Below are 27,673 nucleotides of genomic sequence, written 5' to 3' on the forward strand. Positions count from 1 at the left end.
TCCCGCATCGCATCCGCACCTCTGGTAGTTCACACTGCCATATGCGATACGCAGGGGGTGTCATTTAAAAGTTAACGACACCCCCAGTTGAGATCGCATATCGCAGTGCGATCTGCAAGTTCGCACAGAATCGGATCGCACTAGTGTGAACCACCATGTGTTCCGATTCTGCTGCGGGGAAAAAAAGGGTCATGTGCGTGTTTAGTGCAGATGTGGTGCGAATTCAGGCATACAAAGTGTATGGCTGAAATTTGCACCACACAGACATTGCATTTCATCTTAGGAGCAGTGCGCTCTGAATTACATGCGATCTCTGTGATCGCACAAATGTGAACCAGACCTTTTGTGCGGATGCGGTGATCGCGCGAAATTCGGAGCGCACTGCTCCTAAATTACATGCGATCTGATGTGCGGTGCGAATTTCAGCCATACACTTTGTATGGCTGAATTCGCACTGCATCCGCACCAAAGACGCACATGAGGCATTTTTTGAGCCGTATCAAAATCGGATTGCACAGTGGTTCACACTTGTGCGATCCGATTCTGTGCGAACTGTCAGATCGCACTGCGATATGCAATCATACTGGGGGTGTCGTTAACTTTAATTGACACCCCCAGCGTATCGCATATGGCAGTGTGAACTTCCAGATGTGCAGATGCGATGCGGGAACACGCTGCATATTCGCAGCATTCCCGCATCGCAGAAGTGTGAACCGAGCCTTAAGATCACGATTTTTTTAACGATTATTGGTGCAGCTCTAGCTTACCTATAGATAAAAGTTACAGAGGGAAGCATACTTCCTCTTTAAAGACTAAGCCTTTTTTACAAGTTAAAAATCAGTATTTTTTTTTCAAGAAAGTTACTTAGAACCCCCAAACATTATAAATAATTCTTTTAGCAGAGACCCTAGGGAATAAAATGGCGGTCATTGCAATATTTTATGTCACATGGAATTTGCGCAGTGGTCTTTCGAAAGCAATTTTTTGGGAAAAAATACACTTGAAACGTTTGTTACCCTAAAAAAAAAAAAAACAATCCGGTTTCCTTAACCACTTGCTGACCGCCGCACAACTATCTACGTCGGTGGTCAGCCCCTCACAGGCAAACTAACGTAGGGCTACGTTGCTTGCTTGTGAGGGTCTAGGGAGCGAGCGCGCGCCCCGGAGGCGCGCTCCCGCGTGGTCACGGACCCCCCCGCGCGTGTGACCAGCGGACCCGATGTCCGCCGGTCACTCGGTGATCGGCAGGGGAGAGGGAGAATGTCAGGCAACTTGTGTAAACAAGCCACCTGTCATTCTCCTCGCTGCAAAGACACAGATCACATGGATCTACTATGTAGATCCGTTGATCAGTGTCCTTACAGCTGAAGCCACAGCCAATCACAGTAGAAAGCACGCCCCTAGGGACAAACACAGCCCCTCCCTCCCAAATAAAGTTAACCCCTTCACTACCAGTGTATTTTTACAGTAACAGTGCATATATATAGCACTGATTACTGTAGAAATGTCACTGGTAACCCCAAAAGTGTCAAAAATGTCAGTCAAGGGTCCGATCTGTCCGCCGCAATGTCGCAGTACCACAAAAAAAAAAAAAAAAAAAAAAAAAAAAAAAAAAAATCGCAGATCGCCGCCATTAAGCGTTAAAAAAAAAAACAACAAAAATGACAAAAATCTTTCCCTTTGTTAGTAAACGCGATAACTTTTGCGCAAACCAATCAAAATACGCTTTTTGCGATTTTTTTACCAAACATAGGTAGCATAAAACAAATTGGCCCGAAAATGTTAAAAAATTTTGATTTTTACATTTTTTTTGGGGGAATTTCATATAAAAAAATGTGAAAAATATTGTTATTTTTGCAAAATTGACGCTCTTTTTTTGTTTATAGCGCGTGATCAAAAAATTGCACGGGTGATCAAATACCACCAAAAGAAAGCTCTGTTTGTGGGAAAAAAAGGACGCCAAATTCGTTTAGGTACAGCGTCGCACGACCGCGCAATTGTCCGTTAAAGTCACGCAGTGCCGAATCGCAAAATACCCCCTGGTCAGAATGGGGGTAAAATCTTCCGGGGCTTAAGTGGTTAAAGCATGTTCTATAGTACAGTACTTGTGCTGTGTAATTTGGCACCCCGTATCAGCGAAAAAAACACTGACCACGGTATATCATTGCTGTTGAGCCCTGACACCGTGGTCAGCATACGTGTCTCGGTCATCCGCAGCCCCGCTCTGTCTCCAGTGTCCCCCCCCCCCCACATTCCTGCTGCTCTCATAATTATTATAAAATAATCGAATCCCCTCTGTAATATAACACTAAGTGCTCTTGTGCCGGTCTTATAGAAATAATATGCAATCTGCACCTATATCAGAGCGGCTCCCAGGGTCACATGATCATGTGACAGCTCCACTCTCTCTCCTCTCTTTCCCAGCTGACATCAGATGCAGTGCTCAGCTCCGCCCACTGGTGCTGTCAGTGGGGCAGAGAAGAGAGTTAAGGGGTACAGATTGGCATATTTTTTCCTATAAGAAAGGCACAGGAGCACTTGGTGTTATATTACAGAGGGCTTGTACCTACAGATGAGCTAATAATAATCATAGTACCTACAGGTAAGCCTCATCTCCTAAACAATAAGGTTTAGGAGATATTCGCACTTCATGCAGCTGGTGATGTAACCAGCGCATGCGATTTGAAGGGACATTTAAAGAGGAAGTAAACCCTGCTCAGGAAGTTGTACCTATAGGTAAGCCTATATTAAGGCTTACCTATAGGTACTGTAAATATCTCCTAAACATGTACCGTTTAGGAGATATCTACCTTTAATGCAGCCAGTGACGTCACTGGCGCATGCGCTCTGAAGGAACGGCAGATCGTGCCGTTCCTTCAGAGCCCCGTGCCGTGACCGTCGGCTCCCGCGCGCGTGCGCGGGAGTGACGTCACCGCGGCTCCGGCCAATCAGATGGCCGGATGCCGCGATCCCGGAAGACGGGCGACTATACATGTCGCCCGTCATACAGGTAAGCGGACGGCACGGCGGGGGCTCGTTCTAAGGTAAGTATTTCATAATGAGCTAGTATGCGATGCATACTAGCTCATTATGTGTTTCTCTTTCAGGATGTAAAGAAGAGAATTTTTTTTTTTCTCGGTGTACAACCTCTTTAACTCGTGCCATCCCTTCAGAGCTCCATGCCGGAGCCTGTGACATCATCCTGGTGAGGTCAGAGGGCCGGAGGACACGAACCCGGAAGGAAGACCAGGTAGGGCTTCGTTGTAAGGTATTCTATAATGTGCTATGCTATAGTAGCACATTATTCCTTTACTTTGCAGGTTATTTAATGAAATAAATAGAAAAAAAAAAATCGGGCACGGTTTACATCCTCTGTTACCACCTGCGGCATATATATAGCGGCAGGCTGGCTCAGCTGCGCGAGTCGCCGTACCTGTATGGCGATCCGCAGGAGCGCTCCTGGGGGTGAACACGCGCCATTGGTGGCACGCTCCTGCCCCCAGTAGGCAGTGGGGATGCTGATCCACGGGACTGGCGGCACTGATTGCTGCCTGGCACCCGCAATCGCTCCCCGGTGAGAGAGAACACCGGTCAGCTGCTAAACAATAACTCACCCTACCTCCACCGCACTGTGGGAAGATAAAGAGCTAAGTGTCGGTGCTCAGGCTGAACGTCCAAACCAAATTTTATGTGAATAAAGCCGGCACACGAAAAGTCTTCTTCCAAGTAAAATTAATTATTCCAACATGGATAGCGGTGACAACATGACAAAATCTGACGCGTTTTGGCTTTACGCCTTTCTCATGCTCCGAGGAAGACGTAAAGCCAAAACACGTCAGCATTTGTCATGTTGTCACCGCTATCCATGTTAGAATAAAGAATTTTACTTGGAAGAAGCCTTTTCGTGTGCCGGCTTTATTCATATAACAACCGGTCAGCTGCTGATCTCTCTGAAATGGTCAAAGAGCGCCTGTGATCCTTCTATATAGGATCACAGGTCTCTATGATCATTTTACAAGCCCCCCCCCCCCCCCACAGGTAGAAAACACTCCCCTAGGTTTACAAAATAACCCTTTGATAACCCCTTCCCTGCCAGTGTCATTATTACAGTAACAGTGCATATTTTTAGCACTGATTACTGTAGTAATGTCACTGGTACCCCCAAAAGTGTCAAAAATGTCAGTTAGGGGCCCGATCTATCCACGGCAATGTCGCAGCCCCACAAAAAATCACTGATTGACGCCATTACTACTAAAAAAAATAAATAAATAAAAATTATAAATCTTTCCCCTAGTAGCGATAACTTTTTCGCTAACCAAATCAAAATACGCTTATTGTGATTTTTTATTTTTTACCAAAAATATGTAGCAGAATACAAATGCTGTACCCCGGAGTCCATAGGAGCTATACGAGTCCATAGGACCGCTTAAAGGGGGAACCTTCTGGCCCAGGAGGCCACCAAAGCGTGAATGGTCTTAATGCCATACGGCCCTGGACCCCAACCCTGGTCCTCAGGGCCCACTAACAGGCCAGGTTTGCAAGATAACTGAAATACATCCCAGGTGATATCATTTGGTGCTCAGTGATTGCATTACTCTAGTCTGCATCTCCCCAAGGTAATACTTAAAATCTGGCCTGTTAGTGGGCCCTGAGGACCGGAGTTGAGGACCACTGCCATACGGCATATGAGACCCACTGCATTCGGTAAGTGATCCAATTCTTACATTCACTTGGGAGAAGGAATCGACACCGTAGCCAAATCAAGTCACAGCAGTTGCACCATCCAATTGTGAAGAACCTCTCGCTAAGGACAATATTTTTTGAGCACAAAGGCACTCAATATTGGACTGTTTTACTATGTTTTTTTGAATTGTATTATTACGTATACTGCAATATTTATTGTCTGATATATTTATAAATTATGTCACAGCCACTCATGCACTAAGGGATATAATTTGTGCACATCATCACTTTTTCACGATATATAATTTTTCATTTTACTGGTTTTACTGTGGATTTTACATTTTATCGAGTCCTTTATGTATTTGGTTTCACTAATATTGGATATCCTCACACAATAAATGTATTTAACTTATAGTTAGCAAGCGCTGTATGCGGGTCTTTTCCTTTAAAGTCCATTATTTTACACAGAATATTAATTGGCCGAAAAATTATGAAAAAAAAATGATTTTTAAATTTTTATTTTTTTGGGAATGTTACATAGCAGAAAGTAAAAAAAAAATATTATATATATATATATATATATATATATATATATATTTTTTTTTTTTTTATTTTTTTTTTCCCCAGAAATCAGACACTTTTTTTGTTTAAAAAGCAAAAAAAAAATTGCACAGCTGATCAAATATCACCAATAGAAAGCTCTATTATTTGGGGAAAAAAAGGACAATTTTATTTAGGTACAGCGTTCACACGACCGCACAATTGTCCGTTAAAGTAACGCAATGCTGAGAATCACAAAAAAAAAAAAAAAAAAAAGATTGGAAGAAAAAAAATATATATATATACACACACACACTATATATATATATACACACACACACTATATATATATATATATATATATATATATATATATATATATATATATATACACACACACATTAAAAAAATACTAAAGTATACAAATGTAAAACCATGCAATGTAGTAACTATATATATATATAGATGGGGTATATAGACAGGGCAGTATATATGGACAGTATAGACATGTACTATATATATATATATATATATATATATATATATATATCTCCCAGTGTAGGTACCAGAGTTGGAGGTGGTGATGGAAGGAGAGGGGGGGGGGAGGGGAGGATGATGAGAAGACAAACAATGAATTGTTGTCACAGCCGGTCCCAGCCATTCCTATGTCTGCCCACACTGTATTCACTCCACATATCCACTCCGCTTACAGGGAAAGTCCGCTCAGGAGTAACTAACCTGTCACAGACACCACAGCCGCTACCTAATTACCGGCACGGGCTGCTCTCCGCCGTACAGTACCGTTAAACGACACGGCGCCTTCTTCCGGTGCCCTGTCTAGGCGTCAGAGGAGAAGAGAGCTCCGTTTCCGCTTCCGGGAAGCGTCAGAGCGCGCGCAGCACCAAGCGGGAGATGGGGAGGGGCGGGGCTAGATAGGAGAGGGAAGCAGAGTGGGATGAGGGGGCGGAGCAAGAGAGGAGGAGTAGGAGAGGCGGAGCTGAAGGAGAGGGTGGAGCAGGAGAGGAGGAGGAAGGCAGAGCTAGAAGGGAGGGCGGAGCTGGAGCGGAAAGTGGAAGGCGGAGCTGGAGTAGAGGAAAGGGCGGAGCTCGAGGGGAGGAAAGGGCAGAGGAAGAGGGAGGTGGATCGAGAGGAAAGGGCGGAGCAGAAGAGGAGGAGGAGAAGCGGAGCTGGAGGAGAGGGCGGAGCTGGATAGGAAAGGGGAAGGCGGAGCTGATGGAGAGGAAAAGGCGGAGCTGACGGAGAGGAAAGGGCGGAGCTGGAGGGGAGGAAAGGGCAGAGGAAAAGGGAGGTGGATCGAGAGGGGAGGAGGGTGGGGGCGGAGTTGGAGGAGAGGAGCAGGAGGGCGGGGCTTTGTAGAAGTAAAGCTGTGTCTGTGAGGCGCGGGCATGAGAGCGCGCTCCCGCCGGCATTTCCAGTTACACCTCCTTTGGTTTCCATCCAGCCAATAGAATATCATTTTTGTTTACATTTTTAATAAAGGTTTTAGTTTAGTGCCAGTTCACACAACTTGCAGTCCAGTGAGTTTTTTTATCTGCATCAAAAACGCATACAAAGTAGTTTATATTGTTTCCAATGGCATAGTTCACACCAGTGCGTTCCAGTTCCAGAAAAAAAGTAGGACATGCTGCATTTTTCCTGCACTGGACTGTACTGGAACGCAGGAAAATGCATTAAAAAAGCGCTGAAACGCACTAAAAATGCACTGGAACACACGTGCTTGTTTAACGTACTGCAACGCATCAGAAACGCATCAAAAACACGCATGCAGAAAAGCGTCTGGAACACATCCGGACTGCATTTCTATGGTGTTAACTGGCCCAAACATGCTGCATTTTTTTCTGTGCAGGACTGTACTGCATCAAAATCGCACCTAAATGCACTGGAACACACATCCTTATTTGGGGGCTAAAAAAATTGGGAGAAAAATGCACTGAACTGCATCAAAAACGCATTAAAAAAAAAAATGGAACGCGTCAAAAACGTGCATGCAGAAAGGCATCCAGGTCAGGTTTCTATGGTGTGAACTGGCACTAAAACTCATAAAAAACGCACCAACAACGCACTGGAACGCACATTTCCTTATTTAACCACTTCTGGACCGGAAGGATTTTCCCCCTTAATGACCAGGCCATTTTTTGCGATTTAACACAGCTTTACTTTAACGGAAAATTGCGCGGTTGTGCAACGCTGTACCCAAAAAAAATTGATGTCCTTTTTTTCCCCAAAAATAGAGATTTCATTTGGTGGTATTTGATCACCTGTGCGATTTTCTGTTTTTGCACTAAAAACACAAAAATAGCGACAATTCTGAAAAAAAAAAAATATTTTTTTCACTTTCTGCTATATAACATTCCCAATAAAAAAAAAAAATCTAATATTTTTCATCATTTAAAGCCAATTTGTTTTCTGCTACATATTTTTAGTAAAAACAATTACAATAAGTGTATTTTGATTGGTTTGCGCAAAAGTTATTGCATCTACAAACTAGGGGAAAGATTTATGTCATTTTTACTTTTTTTTTTTTTTACTAGTAATGGCGGCGATCTGCGATTTTTAGCGGGACTGCGACATTGCGGCGGACAGATCGGACTCCTAACTGACATTTTTGACACTTTTGGGGGGACCAGTGACATTACTACAGTAATCAGTGCTAAAAATATGCACTGTTACCGTAATAATGACACTGGCAGGGAAGGGGTTAACTCCAGGGGCGATCAAAGGGTTAAGTGTGTCCCTAGGGGGTGCTTTCTAACTGTGAGGGGGGGTGGGCTTGCTGCATGAACACAGAGACCTGTGTTCCTAAATAAGAGGAACACAGGATCTCTGTATTCATAACTGACAGAACAGTGATCTGCTGTGTTTTACGACAGCAGACCGCCGTTCTGTCTCCACGGGGAGCGATCGCGGGCGCCCGGCGGCAATCGAGGCCCCCAGACGCGCTGATCGGCTTCCTCTGTGGTAAATAAACACTAGCGGTCCAGCGAAGCAACGTACAGTTACGCCGTTTCACATGACAGAACCGACCTGCCGCAGTAAAACTGCGGCGGGCAGACTTTAGGTGGTTAAGGCTAAAAATAAGAGGGGAAAATACAGAAATTCATCTACTAATACATTTAAAAAGAAATGGCAAAACCCAAGAGCTTCTGCTTACCTAAAGAAATGTGATATCTAAATCTCCATTATAATTAAAATCAATTGGTTACAAATTTGTCCCATCCCCAATAAACCTTAGTACATGGTAACCAAATCCGCTTACAGGTAGTTCCCATTAGGGGTAGGCGGATTGGGCATGCTGTGTTTTATTTTATTCATATATATATATATATATATATATATATATATATTTATTTTATTTTTACTTTTTTTTCTCCTTAAGTCTCGATCCACACTAGCGCGACTTGTCAGGCGACTTGTCAGCCTGACAAGTCGCGCTCCCTCGCGGTCCATTGACTGCTACAGGAACGGTTCTAATAGGAGCGACACAAGTCGCTCCGGCTTAGAAAAAGGGTCCTGTACTACTTTGGGGCGACCGCGGAGCGACTTGCATAGACTTCCATTATGTGAAGTCCATGCAAGTTGCTTCAAAGTCGTGATGCATAGGAATGCACAAGTCGCCCCCGAAGTAGTAAGGAGTCGGGTCACCCCAGTGTGAACCGAGCCTTAGGCCTCTTTCACACGGCCGTTCAGTTTTTTTTCTCCGCGCCGGTGCTTTTTTTTTTTTTCACGTCACGGAGCGGATGCAACTTGTGTCATCCGCTCCGTATGTCCGCATATCATCCCATCCGTTTGCGGATGATATACAGACATAATGTATGTCTATGGGCATTGCGGATGACACCGCTGACATCCGATTTTGCATCCGTTCCATTTTTTGAACAGAACAAAAATAGGGTTCTCTTCCGTTCCAAAAAACGGAACAGAACTGAAAGGATGAAAATCGGATGTCAGCGGATGGTCATCCGCTGACATCCGCAATCCCATTGACATGCATTATGTCCGTATATCATCCACAAAAATATAGGATGATTTGCGGACATGCGGAACGCCCGTGTGCAAGGGCCCTTAGTTAATACCTTCTGTAATTTTCTTCATTTTCCTAACTGTTGTTACCAAGCAATGAGACAGAAATAACAAATAACTGTAAATGTTATTGTTGAAATTGTTAAATTAAAATTCTAATAAAAATGTAAAATAAAAAATAAGAGGGGAAAAATGCACTGGAGAGCATCAAAAACACACCAAAAACACATTAAAATACACTGGGACGCCTCCAAAACATGCATGCACAAAGGCATCCAGGACACGGAATGTGTTTCTATGGTGTGAAATGGCCCTAAAACTCATAGAAAAGGCACCGGAACACACACATGTCTTTATTTAAAGTGAAGAAAAAAGAGGGAGAGAACGCACCAAAAATGCACCAAAAACATGCATCAGGAAAGCATCCGGACTGCATCTCTATGGTGTAAACTGGCCGTTAGTTTCCTCCAAACACCAAATGAATATGCCCAGCAGCCATGTCAGGACGCGGCAAGACCTAAGCTGGCCATAGATGGGAAGAATATTGAATGAAAATTCAAAAGAACCAAACAATCGATCGATTTTCTAATGGTTAATTTATCTATCGCTTTCCAATTCTTCATGAGGAAAAAAAAATGGTCCTGTTGGAAAATTTCGGTGCAATGAACCATTTTCTAAGGATGAGTTGTGAAATTGATTGGAAAAAAAAACACAACATTAAACATTAAATTAAATTAAAAACATTAAACACATAATGCGCATGAGCATGTCAAAAGATTAACCACTTACATTTAACTTTACATTTAACTTTACATTTAACTACTTACATTTGACAACATGTGTGAGAAATTTAGGCCTGGTCCGGGCCTATTTCTGACACTTGTTGTTTACAAGTTAAAATCTGTATTTTTTGCTAGAAAATTGCTTCGAACCCCCAAACTTTATATATATATTTTTAGCAAAGACTCTGGGGAATAAAATGGCGATCATTGCAATATTTTATGTCACACGGTATCTGCACAGCAGTCTTTTAAACACAATTTTGTGGGCAAAAATACACATAACTGAATTAAAAAAAAAAAACAGTAAAGTTAGCCCAATTTTTTTGTATAATGTGAAAGATGACGTTACACCAAGTAAATAGATACCTAACATGTTACAGTTTAAAATTGCGCACACTCCTGGAATGGCGACAAACGACGGTACTTAAAAATCTCCATAGGCGACGCTTTAAAAATTTGTAACGGTTACCAGTTTAGAGATACAGAGGAGGTCTTCTGCTAGAATTATTGCTATCGCTTTGGTGATCGCGGCGATACCTCTCATGTGTGATTTGAACATCGTTTAAATCTGCGGGCGTGACTTACGTATGCATTTTCTTTGATGTGAGAGCTCACGGGGGCGCTTTAAAAAAAAAATTCTTATTTATTTTATTTTACTTTTTTATTTTTTTCACTGTTGCTTTAAAAAAAAAAAAAAATCTGATCACTTTTATTGCTGTCACAAGCAATATAAACATCCCTTGTGACAGTAATAGGCAGTGACAGGTACTCTTTATGGAGGGATTGGGGGTCTAAAAGATCCCAAACCCCTCCTCTGTACTTCAAAGTATTTAAAACGCCAAAATCAACATTTTTGAATACTATCATTTTTTTTTTAATTTGGCGCCGTTGGCAGCTGAGTGAACCGGAAGTGACGTCATGACGTCACTTCCAGGTTACTTGATCGGACACCCAATCAAAGCCAAATCCAGCTTTGTTCGGGACGTGCCAGCTGGTTGCTCGGGTCTCCTGGTGGGACAGGAGACCCGGCCAGAGCAGCAGAAGGCAGCGGGAATGGGGGGGATGTCCCCTTCCGCTTGCTGGGATAACGGCTGATGAGCTGCATCGGTTGTTATCAACAGAGAGCCGACCACTGGCTCTAAAACAACGGTACCGGGGTGATGCTTGCAGCTGCATATCATCCCTTTACAACCAATTCTTCAAGCCCACGTACAGGTATGTCGGTTTGTGGGAGGTTAAACACGAAAAAATTGGAAGTAACGGTACTTTATAGGTGCTTCAGTGCTACTAAGAATAGACATACATATAGTAAAAAATATTACTTTATTTAGATCCAAACATTAATAGTTAAAATGTTTAGTCATAGAAAAATGACATAAAATCAAATCCAGAAATTGGTATTGCACATCATAGTAAAAAAACTCATGGTAACACCACCCTCAAACTAAAGGAGTTCCTCTGCTTCCAAGTCTGCTGTGTATCACAGTGTATGAAAAGGACGGGACTCCTCCCAATGCGTTTCGCCTTAGGGCTTCTTCAGGGGTGTTTTATAGAGATGGTTCAGGTGAATTACTACAAAAGCAAAAAGAATAAAGACAAACAAATACAAAATATATTTCTTTATGATAAACATTACAATTAAAAATTCAAATTTATTTCAACTTACAAAGATGAATTGCACTGTCAGAGGGAGTTATGGATGCTCACTTCAATCTAGTCGGGTAGCCCCCCCAGTGACCAAAAGATCAAGGTAAGGTGAGTCTAAGCCCATAAAGAGGGAGGGGGCACCCAAAGGGCATCCAACCAAGGCAGGAGAGGAGGAGGAAACAAATGGCTCAACCTTCCACTATAGCATTGATGGTGAACCTTGGCTCCCTAGATGTTTTGGAACTACATTTCCCATGATGCCCATGCACTCTGCAGTGAAGTTGAGCATCATGGGAAATTGAGTTCCAAAACATCTGGGGTGCCAAGGTTCACCATCACTTCACTATAGCATAGTTACAATGGTGCTGTTTAAGAAAAATAGGGGGGATTAATTTACCCACCAACTCTGTAATACAAGATACCACCATCCAAAATGAGCCCTTAGTCAACGTACCTCATCCCCAGCATAGGGGAGGGGAAAAGAGGAATCAAAGTCTGATTTCCAGCAATCATGGAGAAATGGGAGCTGTATTGGGTCCAAACATGTACCTATTCAGATAGACATAGAGGAATATAAAAAGTCCCCACTTCTAACGTGTGATCATTCTGAACAGTGTCAGTCTAGTTCCATCAGTGTGTAAATCCCCAGATGTATATTACCTCCATGCACGATAACTCCCATACATTCCAGGCACCGTGTCACAGACCTCCTTAGCCATGCACCTCTAGCTCCTCTCTCTCTGAGTCTGCTTAAGAAGGGTAATTGGCACCAAAAAAACTTTCCCACTCCACCCCCCGCCAACGCCACTATCGTGCATGCACTATGTCTCGCGCATGCGCGATAATGGCGGGACGCACAGCCACCGCTCCTCGCCCACACACCGCCTCATCCACCCACTCCGCATTGATGCCATTGGACGGGAGAGTCAGGGGAAGGCAAGGAGGAGACAGAAAGAACGGTACTGCCACATCCCAGTACAAGCCCAGATCAGGGCCCCCCCCATGCAGGACATTTAGGCACTGTTCAAAAGATATTGTCACTCCATGGATGCCACATAAGAACTTTCCTACCATCCAATATATAATACATAGGCATGCCATCTTGTGGCTGAAATATACATGTCAGCCATAATCGCCAAAATGTGAAATCCAGGTACCCACAAACAAATACTGCTGTGGTCCCTTGCAGCAAAAATGTATGTAGCACTGCCCCATAGAGGACTGCTGGATATAACACTTTCTGGATTCCCCTGGGTTACCCGTAGCCACTATTTGAAGAAACGTATTACTTTAAGTTCTTGGCTCAGTCAAAGATCAGTCCAGGGGTTACTGGTTTTATTTAGAACTTGGATAGGAGGAGAAGGGATGAGTGGGATACTCCAACTGTTAACTATTCACAATGCTGAGGACATCTATCTTGAGAGTGCGGCAAGGCCGCTGCTTCATCCTGCCACTTGAATGAAGATGAGATAAGCGTTGCTATGATACTTTCTTCAGAGTACTCCCCTAGTACCCCCTTTCTCTCTGTGCTAGCCAACACCCGTCCACTGACTCTACATTCCGGAGTGGTCCCCTTCCTGGGCAGACCCCTGGGCAAGTTCCTCCATACTCATGGACACTGTTTTTCCAGATTCACTATCGCCCCAACTCCTGCAGTCAGCTTCTCCTGGACCTCTGGGTTCAGCCTCATGTGCTCTGGCTCACCAGGCTGACTGCCTGTGACCATCACCACCTGTTGCAGAAGAGGAGGCAGCCACCACCCTCCTTCTGGGACCTGGCTTCTTGCCCAAAGAGCTCTACCTCATGTGTCCATGCCTCTTATACCCTGTCCCATAATGCACCACTTGTCTGTGCCAACCCACTGGGACATTTACAAAAGCCTGTGCATCATTGGCCAGTTTCCACCAGCATCCAACATGCCTCCCCATTGGAGCTGCTGGGGACACTCCCTGAGACCAAATTAATACACACTGGGCACACTGAGCAGGCCTAACTATCAATCTTGCTCCCTATAAGCAGGGAGCATACTGTATAAGTTTTGCCTGTTGCTCTGCTGATAAGCAGACAGAGCCCAAAACTACTCTGCCTACCTAGCACCTAACTAGGAGGGTGCTACATGTACAAAGAACTAACATAAATCAGTTAATAAACAAACAAACACACTATCTACTGATGGAAACCATGTTGTCATATACAGTATCTCACAAAAGTGAGTACACCCCTCACATTTCTGTAAATATTTTATTATATCTTTTCATGTGACAACACTGAAAAAATGACACTTTGCTACAATGTAAAGTAGTGAGTGTACAGCTTGTATAACAGGGTAAATTTACTGTCCCCTCAAAATAATTCAACATACAGCCATGAATGTCTAAACCGCTGGCAACAAAAGTGAGTACACCTTTAAGTTTAAATGTCCAAATTGTGCCCAAAGTGTCTTTATTTTGTGTGGCCACCATTATTTTCCAGCACTGCCTTAACCCTCTTGGGCATGGAGGTCACCAGAGCTTCACAGGTTGCCACTGGAGTCCTCTTCCACTCCTTCATGACGACACCACTGGTGGATGTTAGAGACCTTGTGCTCCTCCACCTTCCATTTGAGGATGCCCCACAGATGCTCAATAGGGTTTAGGTCTGGAGACATGCTTGGCCAGTCCATCACCTTTACCCTCAGCTTCTTTGGCAAGGCAGTGGTCATCTTGGAGGTGTGTTTGGGGTCGTTATCATGTTGGAATACTGCCCTGCAGCCCAGTCTCTGAAGGGAGGGGATCATGCTCTGCTTCAGTATGTCACAGTACATGTATGTTGGCATTCATGGTTCCCTCAATGAACTGTGGCTTCCCAGTGCCGGCAGCACTCATGCAGCCCCCAGACCATGACACTCCCACCACCATTGACTGTAGACAGGACACACTTGTCTTTGTACTCCTCACCTGGTTGCCACCACACACGCTTGACACCATCTGAACCAAATACGTTTATCTTGGTCTCATCAGACCACAGGACATGGTTCCAGTAATCCATGTCCTTAGTCTGCTTGTCTTTAGCAAACGGTTTGTGGGCTTTCTTGTGCATCATCTTTAAAAGAGGCTTCCTTCTGGGAAGACAGCCATGCAGACCAACTTGATGCAGTGTGCGGCGTATGGTCTGAGCACTGACAGGCTGATCCCCCACCCCTTCAACCTGTGCAGCAATGCTGGCAGCACTCATACGTCTATTTCCCAAAGACAACCTCTGGATATTACGCTGAGCACATGCATTCAACTTCTTTGGTCGACAATGGCGAGGCCTGTTCTGAGTGGAACCTTTCCTGTTAAACTGCTGTATGGTCACCATGCTGCAGCTCAGTTTCAGGGTCTTGGCAATCTTCTTATAGCCTAGGCCATCTTTATGTAGAGCAACAAGTCTTTTTTTTCAGATCCTCAGAGAGTTCTTTCCCATGAGGTGCCATGTTGAACTTCCAGTGACCAGTATGAGAGAGTGAGAGCGATAACACCAAATTTAACACACCTGCTCCCTATTCACACATGAGACCTTGTAACACTAACGAGTCACATGACACCGGGGAAGGAAAATGGCTAATCGGGCCCAATTTGGACATTTTCACTTAGGGGTGTACTCATTTTTGTTGCCAGCGGTTTAGACAATAATGGCTGTGTGTTGAGTTATTTTGAGGGGACAGCAAATTTACACTGTTATACAAGCTGTACACTCACTACTTTACATTGTAGCAAAGTGTTATTTCCCACATGAAAAGATAGAATAAAATATTTACAAAAATTTGAGTTTTTTTGAGATACTGTAGATGGTAATTACCAGAATTTTCACCAAGATGAGTATCTTATTATAAATATGATATATTTACACCCACATATCCAACCTTCATACCCCAACAGGATACAGATATTGTTTTTTTTTTTGTGGCAAACGACACACCAATTATATATGCCCCCATAGTGGCATCCCTGTAGAAGCGCCAAATTCTGTCTAAACATCAGACAAGCCCAGACAGGTGAGGCCCCCCAAGAAACGGGCTTACACATTCCAGGTTAGATGCCAGAAAAGGCGAGACAGGAGTCATCCAAATAAAGGATAAACCTTCCCTTGTCCCGGGCACTGAGGATATATCTGAGAAAGCGAGCCTAAGAGCCGGTTCACACTGAGGCGATCCGACTTCGGGGGGCGACCTGTGAAGTCGCATGCACCGCGACTTCTGCGCCACTTGCAGGGACTTCACATAATGGAAGTCTATGCAAGTCGCTCCGAGGTCGCCCCAAAGTAGTACAGGACCCTTTTTCTAAGTCGGAGTGACTTGTGACTTGTGAATTAGAACGGGTCCTGTACTACTCAATGGACCGCGACCGACCGCGACTTGTCAGGCTGACAAGTCGCCTGACAAGTCGCGGCAGTGTGAATGGGCTCTGATCCCTTCGAAGGGATTCTATAATTCTAACAAAAGACATAAACAATAAATCTTATAAACATACAATACAGCAATATATTGAGAAAATTTGAGGTTAAACTATTCATGGAAACATTTATTGAAATAATTGCTTTTAAGTAACTGGTGGATAGGTTGGGGGATGGGAGAAGCACAGAAAACATTATTCGCTAATGTATTCATTTAGGCCTGGAGGCTTAGTGGCTTTTAGATGAAAAATCTATTGAGTTTCCAACTGCAACAGTCGTTTGTCAATATCCCCTCCCCTCGGAGACTCCGTCACATGCTCCAAAGCAAAGAACCTCATGGGATTTAAATTGAAATTATGGTATAAACCAATATGACGACTAATAGCTCATTACATTAAGCCGTTTTTAATCCCACATACATAATCACGTATACGTTTGTGGAAAGGTCTTTTTGTTTTTCCTACATAAAATGCCTTGCGCATGCACTCCATGTAGTAAACAATATATATATAGTTTGGCAATGAATTGGTTCTCGAGGGGACCATGGTTGACCATTGGGTAGATGTATACTGCCACTGACCCAAATCCAGTTACCATAATTACATCTACCACATTTTGATATACCATTTTTGCATTGGCCCCAAGATAAGCTTGGGGGTCTTAACCTGTAAGTGACTATAGGTAAGATGGTCACGTAGCGACTTGGTCTGAGGCTCTTCCCCTACATATTTAGCCACTATTGGATCATCTATGAGTAGATGCCAGTGGCGTGATAGAATTCCTTCCACTTGGGTATGATTCTGGTAGAAATGAGTGATAATACGCGTGGGTTCCTTCAATCTGTGCTTAAGGTGGGTATAGAGGAGGGAGCATAGGCGTGCGCACAGGGTGTGCCAGGTGTGCCTGGGCACACCCTAATAACCCTGTGTGGTGCAGATTCCCCCTGTTTGAACCCCTGATATTTCAGCAAAGCCCCCTAACGGCTCCTACATTTTTTTAAAAAAATACTAAAAATAATACAATTGTAAAATATAATAAAGAATAAAAACTACTGACACCATCCACTGCCCTCACACCACTCTCTGCTCTACTGACACCATCAGTATATATACACATGTATGTGTTTGAGCTTTGAGGTGCACACCCTCAAAGAGGTTGTAGCCTCAACCATGATCCCGGTATAACTGCTTTCTTACCGCGACGTATATATCCACTTGCCCTCCGGAAGATTTACCCCCCTTCCTGACCCGGCCATTTTTTGCGATTTGGCACTGCGTTACTTTAACTGATTCCAAACTGTAAAGAAGGGAAGCGCACGCAGACCTCGGATAATATCGCTTTAATGAAGGACAATACAAAACAATAAAGTTGCACTCAAATTTTTGTCCTTGCAGGACAAGCACTTCAGCACATCAACAGTAGCTTCCAGCTCCTCCCGTCCCTGCAAGGACAAAAATGCAAGTGCTTGTCCTTCTTTACAGTATGGAACCTGCTTTTTATCCGCCCCCCAGCGGAGTGCAAAAGGAGCTGCAGCGACCAAGATAAACTTCATGCTAACATACAAGTAGGGATTGGACTCAGGATCAGCGCCATAGACTGGTGAAGTATACCCCCATGTACATGTTGGATACTAGTATGTGCATGGGTTCTTGTTGATTGCATAGTTACTTTAACTGACAATTGCGCGGTCGTGTGAAGCTGACCCAAATAAAATTTATGTCCTTTTTTCCCACAGATAGAGCTTTTTTTGGTGGTATTTGATCACCTCTGCAGTTTTTATTTTTTACGCTACAAAAAAGACCAACAATTTAAAAAAAAAACAAAAAAACAACAAAATGTTTTACTTTCTGCTATAAAACATATACAATAAAAAAAATTTCTTCAGCAATTTAGCAGTTTAGGCCAATATTTATTTTTGGTAAAAAAAAAATCCCACTAAGCGTATATTGATTGGTTTGCACAAAAGTCTACAAACTATGGGATAGGTTTATAGAATTTTTATTTATTTATTATTTTTTTTTACTAGTAATGGTGGTGATCAGCGCCTGTTAGCAGGACTGTGATATTGCAGCGGACAAATTGGAAGCTAATTGACACTTTTTTGGGGACCAGTGAAACGAATACAGTGATCAGCGCTACAAATTTGCACTGTGACTGTACTAATGACACTGGCTGGGAAGGGGTTAATCCCTTGGCGTTGGCCGCATGCAAATATGCGGCCTCTTGGCGCCGAGGGGCCGCATATTAGTGTGAATCGCTGCCCAAACAGCTGTGCCGAGAGTGTGCGCGCTGCATGCTCCTGACACAGTTACCGGCACCTAACCAAAAGCTCCCGATCGCTCCTTGCGATCAGAGTTTTCCGATCACGTGACAGCCAATCATAAACCTTAAAAAGGTCGGGAGGCGCAGGCGTGAAAATGTTAACATTATGGGCAATTAAAGAGTTAAATGTGTGCCTAGCTGGTGATTCAGTGTAGTGGGGGAGGTGCTTTTACTAAGGGAAGGCATGGATCCATGCCTTCCCTAATGACAAATCGCCATTCTGCCTGTGTACAGAATGATCAGCGGGTCCATGGGACTCGATGTGCAGATTCACAGCGGAAGCAAGCTGTCAGCGGCGTGCATTCGCGCCTGATAACCGAAAGTGCAGAATCACGTGTATATACGTGATCCTGCACAGCGCGCCTGCCCTTTACCAGTAAATGTGCTATAGGGTGGTCGGGAAGTGGATATACTGTTGCCGGTAGGGAAGCGGTAATGTTGAAAATAGATGAAAGTATTTAATTAGGTGGAAAATTTTCAACACAGTGATGGGTGAAATAAATCGAGCGATTGTTTTTATTTTCAAACAATTTTTCATTCATTTTTCTAACCATCTATGGCCAGCTGAAAGCTGTATACACTGGTAGAATTTAAATTAAAATTTGTACGAAAATTCTCAGAACATTGGAATGTTGTTCAAAAGTAGTTCAAGATTTAATTAGCTTTAACATTTAGTTTGTGAATAAATGACATTTTTCCCCGAATGAAAACCAAATTTGCTGTTTGAAATTTGTTCGTTCAAAGAAAAAATTAATTTCCATCCCCCTCCATCAAATTTTTTTGTTATGACACTTGAAAATAATGTGTAAGAGCCAATTCACATTAGCGCGACTTGTCAGCCTGACAAGTCGCGCTCAGTCGCGGTCCATTGAGTAGTACAGGACCCGTTCTAATAGGAGCGACACAAGTCGCTACGACTTAGAAAACGGGTCCTGTACTACTTTGGGGCGACCTCGGAGTGACTTGCATAGACTTCTATTATGTGAAGTCTCTGCAAGTCGTGCCGAAGTTGCGGTGCATGCGACTTCACAGGTGGCCCCCAAAGTCGTGTCGCGCTAGTCTGAATGGGCTCTTAATGATTAGAAAAAACAAACAAATGTTCTTACAATGAAAAATATTGAATGAAATTCTACCATTATATACCCAGCTTTACTGCGGGTTCACATTTGTGCGATCACAGAGATCACATGTAATTCGGAGCGCACTGCTCCTAAAATTACATGCGATCTCATGTGCGGTGCAAATTTCAGCCATACATTTTGTATGGCTGAATTCGCCCCGCAATCGCACTAAAACTCGCACATGACACTTTTTTTTTATCCACAGCAGAATCGGATCGCATGGTGGTTCACACTAGTGTGACCTGATTCTGTGTAAACTTGCAGATCGCACTACGATATGCGATCTCAACTGGGGGTGTCGTTAACTTTTAATTGGCACCCCCTGTGTATCGCATATGGCAGTGTAAACTGCCAGGGGTGCGGATGCGATGCGGGAACACGCTGTATATTCGCAGTGTTCCCGCATCGCACAAATGTGAACCGGGACTTAGGCCCTGTTCACCGTGTGCATTTTAGATGGGGTGCGCTAAAACAAAACACCACAAAGTTTTTTCAATTGGCACGGTGAGTATTTTGAAGATTTTCGTTTCTTGGCACAAGCTTTTGGAAAATGTAGAAAGAAAATTATTTTTTTCTACTTAAAATTGTAAATTAATATGGTGTTTCCACCACATAGCATGGGCATTACAGCCCACAACACATTCTGCTTCTACTTCTGAGTATGGGGATAACACGTGTGAGATTTTTGCACAGAAAGATCAAAAATCCAAGGAGAACCTTCAGGCTTGCAAGGAACATAAATTACACATTTATTTCCTGAATACCTACAGTATCACATAGGCCCTGGAGCACACAGACAGTAGAAATACCCAAAAAATAACTTAATTTTGAAAAGCAGACACCTAAAAGTAATTTTTGCACTGTTTAATTTGGCAAGCCATTGCAAAATGGCCACCGAACTACACAAACATTGCCACCGTGCACTTCTACAAGAAAATGGCGCACTGCACAGCACCACAAGGCTCCCAGGAGGGATCCCTAGGCCTCAGAACAGACACAGACAGTATGGGGTGGCCCTGACAGGGGCCCCTACCAGGTAAAACCCACCCTCACACAGCCGATCTGGTCGCTGGCGGCACACCCCCCCCCCCCCAGACCCCAATGCCCTGCCCCCACCCCCAGCATTAGTAGAGGGGGGGTAGGATGAGGGACAGGTGAGGGGAGTGCACAACGGGAAGGATGGGAATCCAGGGGTGCGATTGTCCCATGGAGGGACCAGAATCCACCCCAAAACCCTCCAGGGGGTATAGCTACTCACTATACCAGGAACCAGGCCGGCACCGCTCCAGACAGAAGTCCTCGCTATTGAAATGGGGGCTGCCGGCCAGGAGGAATGCTGCAACTCAGGCCAAGAACCGGTCATATGCAACCTCACGAGGCGTTTAACTCACAGGCCAGCCCTTGTTCGGTGGGGCTATGTTGCAGCCAACCTAGCACGGAGCTGAGGTTTGCGCGTGTTTGCTGGCCAGACGTGTTTTTCTGCCTAATGTCCTACTCCTGTAGGGGGCAGTATAACTCAATGGTTAAGAATATCAGGAGCTGTGCCCATCAATGAATGAAAGAGAAAAATGTAGATTTTTAAAGTATGCTACTAAGGAAAAAATTTGCAAAAAAAGGTAAAGAGAAAAAACCTGGATTTTTGACCGTAAAATCCTTTTCGCTTAGGTTCATTGATGGATGCAGTCCTCTGCATATCAGTAGGGTTATACCGCCCCCTACAGGAGTAGGCCACTAGGCAGAAAGAACTTCTTGCTATGCGCCTATGGCCAGCCCCTGGGGGTATACCCTCGCTCTTCCTGCATAGGATGTCAGTTTTGCATCAAAGCAGTGTCAGAGGAAAAACACACTGACCCACTCAAAAAATTAGAGGGGCGGGTACTGCGTCCGTCAATGAACCTAAGCGAAAAAGGATTTTACGGTAAGTAAAAAATCCAGTTTTCTCTATCGTTCATTGATGGACGCAGTCCTCTGATGCATATCAGTAGGGACATCCCAAAGCAGTACCAAAATGGAGGGGCGGGAACCAGAACAAAGAGAAAACAGTCCAAGGCCAACATGGCAAACCAGGCAACACAGGACACCTCAGAACAACCAGATGAGGTCCACCTGAAAACAAACAGAAAAAAAATGGATTTTTTTTAAGATCTTACCGTAAAATCCTTTTCTCTTAAGCTCATTGACAGACGTAGTCCTCCTTGATTAATATCAACTCGGGTTATACTGCCCTCTACAGGAGTAGGACTAGACAGGAAAGAAAACGTTCTGGCCACACCTTAGGGGCAGTCCCAGAGGGTATATCATCTCACTTCCTGCTACAGCAAATCAGTTATGTCACAAAGCAGTGTTTAGAGAATTTAACCCAACCCAACTCAGAAAACAGAGGGGCAAGTACTACGTCTGTCAATGAGCTTAAGAGAAAAGGATTTTACGGTAAGATCTTACAAAAATCCATTTTTCTCTGTCGCTCATTGACAGACGTAGTCCTCCTTGATTAATATCAACTCGGGACGTCCCAAAGCAGTGCCACAAATGAGGGGTGGGATAACAGAAATCAAAATCCAGAAGGCCCAACCGGAGCCAACCAGAAGCATCAAGGACTCATCGAGCAAAAAGATGAGACCTAAGTGAAAAAACCCAACAAACCCTCGAGGTAGACCAACGGTCTCCTCAAATTGCGGCCTGCAAAACCTTGCGGCCAAATGAGGCATCCGACGATGCCATCACATCAACTTTATAAAATTTTGTAAAGGTATGAACCGACGATCAAGTAATCGCCTTGAAAACCTGGACCCCTGATGGTGGAAGGCCCAGGAAACACTAAGCGCCCGAATAGAGTGCGCCTTAACAGGGAACGGAGGATTCCGACCCTTAAATAGAACAAGCCTGTACCACCGTCTGTCTAATCCATTTGGAGATAGTCACGGCAGATGCAGGCAACCCCTTTCTGGGGCCATCCGTGATCACAAAAAGTGAATCCGTCTTACGGAACGATTCCGTAGTCTTCAGGTATACCCCGATTGCCTCAACTACATCCAAGGAATGCAACGCACATTCCCGAGGATGATTGGGCTTAGGACACAAGGAAGGTAGCACAACATCTTCATTCAGATGAAAATCTGAAACCACCTTAGGAAGAAAGGATGGCTTCGGATGAAGAACTACCTTATCCCTATGAACCACTAGATATGGGGAATGGCATGATAATGCAGCCAGTTCTGACATCCTGCGTGCAGAAGTGATAGCCACCAAGAAGGCCACCTTCTGGGATAATGTAAGCAAGGGAATCTTCCTGATATTTTCAAATGGAGGTTTCTGCAGAACCGACAAAACCAAATTAAGATCCCAGGGCGGTAAGGGCGCGCGCACTGGCGGAGCCAAGTGTCGCACCCCCTGGATGAAATTCCGCACCAAGGAATGAGTAGCCAGCAGCTTCTGAAAGAAGATTGCTAACGCTGAAACCTGACCCTTGATGGTGCTCAAGGATAGTTTCTGCTCAACCCCCTTTTGCAGAAAAGCCAAAATTCGGGTCACCAAATAGGTACGTGGGGGAAATCTCAAAGATTCACACCACGCAATATAAGTCTTCCATGTGCGATAATAGACTTTGCTGGAAGTCGCTTTCCTTGCTTTAATTAGAGTAGGAATAACTGAAGCTGACAATCCTCTGTCCTTCAGTACCTGGGTCTCAATGGCCAGGCCCTTAAAACCAGCGACTGTAAAGCACGATGGAAGATCGGTCCTTGAGACCGCAGATCCTCCCTGAGAGGAAGTCTCCAAGGAGCGTCCGCGACTAGCCTGTCCAAGTCGGCGTACACGGCTTGACGAGGCCAGCCCGGAATTTCCAGGATAACTGGAGTTCCCTCCACCTCTATCCTGCGGAGAAATCTCAGCAGCAACTTGAGAGGGGGGAAGACATAATAGCGGATACTGCCCCTACGGGGCGCTCAGCGCGTCTGCTGCGTGAGCTAGAGGATCGCGGGCACGAGCCCTGTTGAGCCGACATGCCAACAGATCTATATCCGGGGGGGGCCCCAATGAAGGGACAGCTGGTGAAATACCTCTGGATGAAGAGACTATTCCTCTTGATCCAGAATCTGACGGCTGAGATAATCTGCCTGTCCACCCCCGGGATGAATATCGCGGAGAGAGCTGGAACAACTGTTCCGCCCAATAAAGAATTTTGGCCACTTCTATGGCCGCCAGGGCACTCTTGGTGCCCCTTGGTGGTTGACATAAGTCACGACCGTGGCATAGTCCAATTGGATCCGAACCGGGCTGCCCTGGAGCTGCTCGGTCCAGTAAATCGGACAAAGTCTGATCGCTCTCAGTTCCAACACATTTATCGGTAACCTGGAATTTATCAGAAGAAATTACTTCCCCTGGCTGAGCATCGGAGACCGAAGCCACCAGACCAGAGCCTCCCTGGTCCGCTCGCTCAATCGGATCCGATTGTCCAGGGAATCGGGATTCCGATTCCATTTGAGAAGAATCTCCTCTTGGAGAATTTGGGTATGAGACTGGGCAAACGGTACTGCCTCTAAGGAGGCGACCATCAGTCCCAGCCAGTTGACGGACAGCAACATCCGAATCATTGACTGAATCTTCTGGAGTTTCTCCGCATGGAGAAACACTCTTGCCAAGGATGTATCCAAAATTAGGCCCAGATAGTTCAGTGTCCTGGTGGGAACCAGCCTGTGAAGATGGGGATATGAAGATAGGCATCCTAAATGTCTATGGACGCCAGGAGATCCCCCTGATGCAGGGAGGCCACCACTGTTCGGATGGACTCCATCTCTCCCAAGACCAGAATTGGACACACCTAGCCCTTTTTCCTGGGCATTGTGAACAGGTTCGACTAGAACCCCTGAAACTGTCCAAGGAATGGGAACTCCCACTCCTTGTTGCATCAAGCTGTCCCCCGCAAAGCTTTTTAAGCGACCCGGGGATGTCGAATATTGGAAGGGAAGAATCGCACCGGTGGAAGTGATCGAAACTCGATCTTGTATCCCGACCGTATGACCTTGCGAACCGCTTGGATGGGTGGGGGCCCATTCTGTCAATCCAACGGGATAACAGTGGCTTTATTTAGTCTGGCAATCGGTAAGTCCACTATTAGTGGCACCGTCCATCTTATAATGAGGGATACCTGAAACTGATAGCGCCTAGCAATGCGTTTGGAAATAGCAGGGGTTCGTTTTCCGACGACCCCATTTGGGCAAGGGAAACCCTTCGCCATTTTGGTAAGCTTGCTAGTACCAAAAAAGGAATATCAGTCTCCGCTACCTCTGCCGGTGTAATCTCAAGATTTAAGGTTTCCCGGACAGACACAACTAGTGCGTCCACCAACGCTTCTTGTGCTATGGCGGAGGCAGAAGTGTCCTCCTCACTGTCTGAGGAGACCGTACCTGAGACAACAACCCCAGAAAAGGGGCTGCAATGACCAGCTCAGAATCCGTATCTGAAGTATCAGATGAAAGAAGGGTAGGCGGGGGTCGCTTTTCTTGACCCCCGTCCCTGACAGGCTACCTCCACCCGGGATACCAAAGACTCCAAACTGCTGATAATGCATCACCACAAGTGGGGTACTGGAGGGTCCTGCGGCCACCTCAAGGGGATCAGGGGACATTTTTTTTTTTTTTTTTTTAACTTAGTCCCCCAGCTCAATAGCTCCCCTCAGTGTACCTACTTGGACCCCTCGGAGAGAGAGAGAGACCCCAAGGCTCACCTGATGAAAAGAAGTTTGTCAACCTGCTTCCAGCACTGTCTGTTACAGACAGGAAGTCTTTGGCTTGCTTTCCCGGGCCGAGGAGGCGGCTCCACCCCCTTTACACGCCTTCCGGCGCCTCCCCATAGCTCCTCTAGGTGTTTGGTCACCTCAAACATGGCCGCCCCCATGCTGGAGACACGAGGCTACGCCAATATGGCGGCTCCGTGCGATCTGCAGGAAAATGGCGGCGGCCTGTGTAGGATAGCTGCGGCTTGCAAGCTAGCAGAGGCCTGCGGGAGGTGTGCACTCGGCCTGTGCGGCCTGCGGGAGTGGGCGCTCGGCCTGTGGGAGGTGTCCTCGGCCTGTGCGGCCTGTGGAAGTGACCGGCTTTCTGGAGGGATGGCGACCTGCGGATGCAGTAACTCAGGCATAGGCATCGGCCTGTATACACACTATAACAGGTAGGATACCTCTATACCTCAATAGTAATGCCTTTTAGTAGTCTGCCACTGACTTCAGTCACCCTTACAGTCATATAGTGACTTTAGATAGTCAGCTCCCAAAACAAGCCTCCTGGTTTCTTATTCACAAAAATCACACTCAAATTGGGGGATCTGTGACCTGTTATAGGATAGAGGGGAGACCCAGAAACTGAGTGTCCGACCATCCCAGAGAGGGGCCCGCGTCCACCAACAAACCCGACAGGGGGAGAGGGGGAACATTCTACTCACCATACCGGAACCAGGCGGGCGCCAATTCCTGACAGAACCCCTCTCCACCGGGGTGGGGGGGCTGTCGACCAATACGGACGCCGTGACTCAGTTTGCAACTGGTCCTTGGCGTCCAGGCGAGACGTTTAACTCGCAGGGTCAGTCCCCGTCCAGTGGGACTATGTCACGGCCGACCCAGCGGGGAGCTATGGCCTGCACGCGCTCGTAGGCTGAACTGGGGTGACCACTGGATCTCAACACATCCAGCCCGTCGCCCATTTTCAGCGTACTTGCTTGAAGATCTCACAGGAACACTGGAGAAGAAAAGCTGCCTAAAAAAGTATTTCTAAAAAATCTTGCCAGGACCAAAGATCCCAGCAAGGAACTTCGGTCCTTACTCCTAACTAGACAGAAAAAAACGAATTTGCTGTAGCAGGAAGTGAGAGGATATACCCTCTGGGACTGCCCCTAAGGTGTGGCCAGAACGTTTTCTTTCCTGTCTAGTCCTACTCCTGTAGAGGGCAGTATAACCCGAGTTGATATTAATCAAGGAGGACTACGTCTGTCAATGAGCGACAGAGAAACACCCTTTAAGGAAGGCCAAGAGGCCCCCTAAACCGTAGCCTGCATAACCTTGCGGCCAAAGGAGGCATCCGCAGATGCCATCACATCCACCTTATAAAAATTTGGTAAAGGTGTGAACAGACGACTAAGTCGCTGCCTTGCACACCTGAAGCAGACGCCTGATAGCGAAAAGCCCAAGAAGCACTAAGCACCCAAGTAGAGAGCGCCTTGACAGAGAAGGGCGGAACCTGACCCCTAATGGAATAAGCCTGCACCACTGTCTGTCTGATCTGGAAATAGTCGCAGCAGACGCAGGCAGCCCCTTCTTTGGGCCATCCGTGAGCACAAAGAGCGAGTCAGACTTGCGAAAAGACTCAGATGCCAAATACACCTTGAGCGCCCAAACATCCAGGGTATGCAGGGCAAATTCCTTAGGGTTTTATGGCTTAGGACATAAAAGGAAGGTGACACGATATCCTGATGCAAGTGAAAACTGGAAACCACCTTCGGCAGGAAGGACGGATCCGGCCAAAGTACCACCTTGTCCCTGTGAACCACCAGATAGGAAGAACGACAGGACAGCACCGCCAGTGTCGACACCCTACGTGCAGAAGTGATAGCCACCAAGAAGGCCACCTTCTGAGACAAGGTAAGCAGGGGGACCTCTGGAATATTCTTAAAGGGAGCCCTCTGGAGAACTGACAGCACCAAAATGAAGATCCCATGGCAGTAGCAGAGGTCACACCGGAGGTAGCAAGTGTCACACCCCCTGAATGAAACTACGCACCAGGGAATGGGCGGCCAATGGCCTTTGGAAGAAAATAGCCAAGGCCGAGGCCAACTTTTGATCAACTCCCCGTTGAAGGAAAGCCAAGATCCGAGCCACCGAATAGGAGCGGACTCACCACACAAATGTACGACTTCCATGTACTATGATAAATCTTCCTGGAAGTCGCCTTCCTCGCTTTTAGCAGAGTGGGAATCACTGAAGCAGATCAACCCCTGTCCTTCAGCACCTGGCTTTCAACAGCCAAGCCGTCAAAGCCAGCGACTGTAAAGCAGGATAGAAGATTGGCCCCTGAGAGAGCAGATCCACCCTGAGGGGAAGTCTTCACGGGGCGTCTGCGACTAGCCTGACCAGGT

The 27,673-nt window shown here is 45.5% G+C and overlaps 1 protein-coding gene across 1 annotated transcript in view; it reads right to left on the bottom strand.

Annotated features, from left to right (window-relative positions):
* Positions 1-6,114, bottom strand: part of DAXX (death domain associated protein) — a 95,002-nt gene extending 88,888 nt beyond the window's left edge. The window contains exon 1 of the mRNA XM_082263131.1: positions 5,962-6,114. The gene's annotated coding sequence lies outside the window, so the exon portion shown is untranslated. The remainder of the gene's footprint in view (positions 1-5,961) is intronic.
* Between the last annotated feature and the right edge of the window lie 21,559 nt (positions 6,115-27,673).

The sequence above is a fragment of the Pelophylax lessonae genome (assembly GCF_965119305.1).
Source record: "Pelophylax lessonae genome assembly, chromosome: 7".
NCBI lineage: Eukaryota > Metazoa > Chordata > Amphibia > Anura > Ranidae > Pelophylax > Pelophylax lessonae.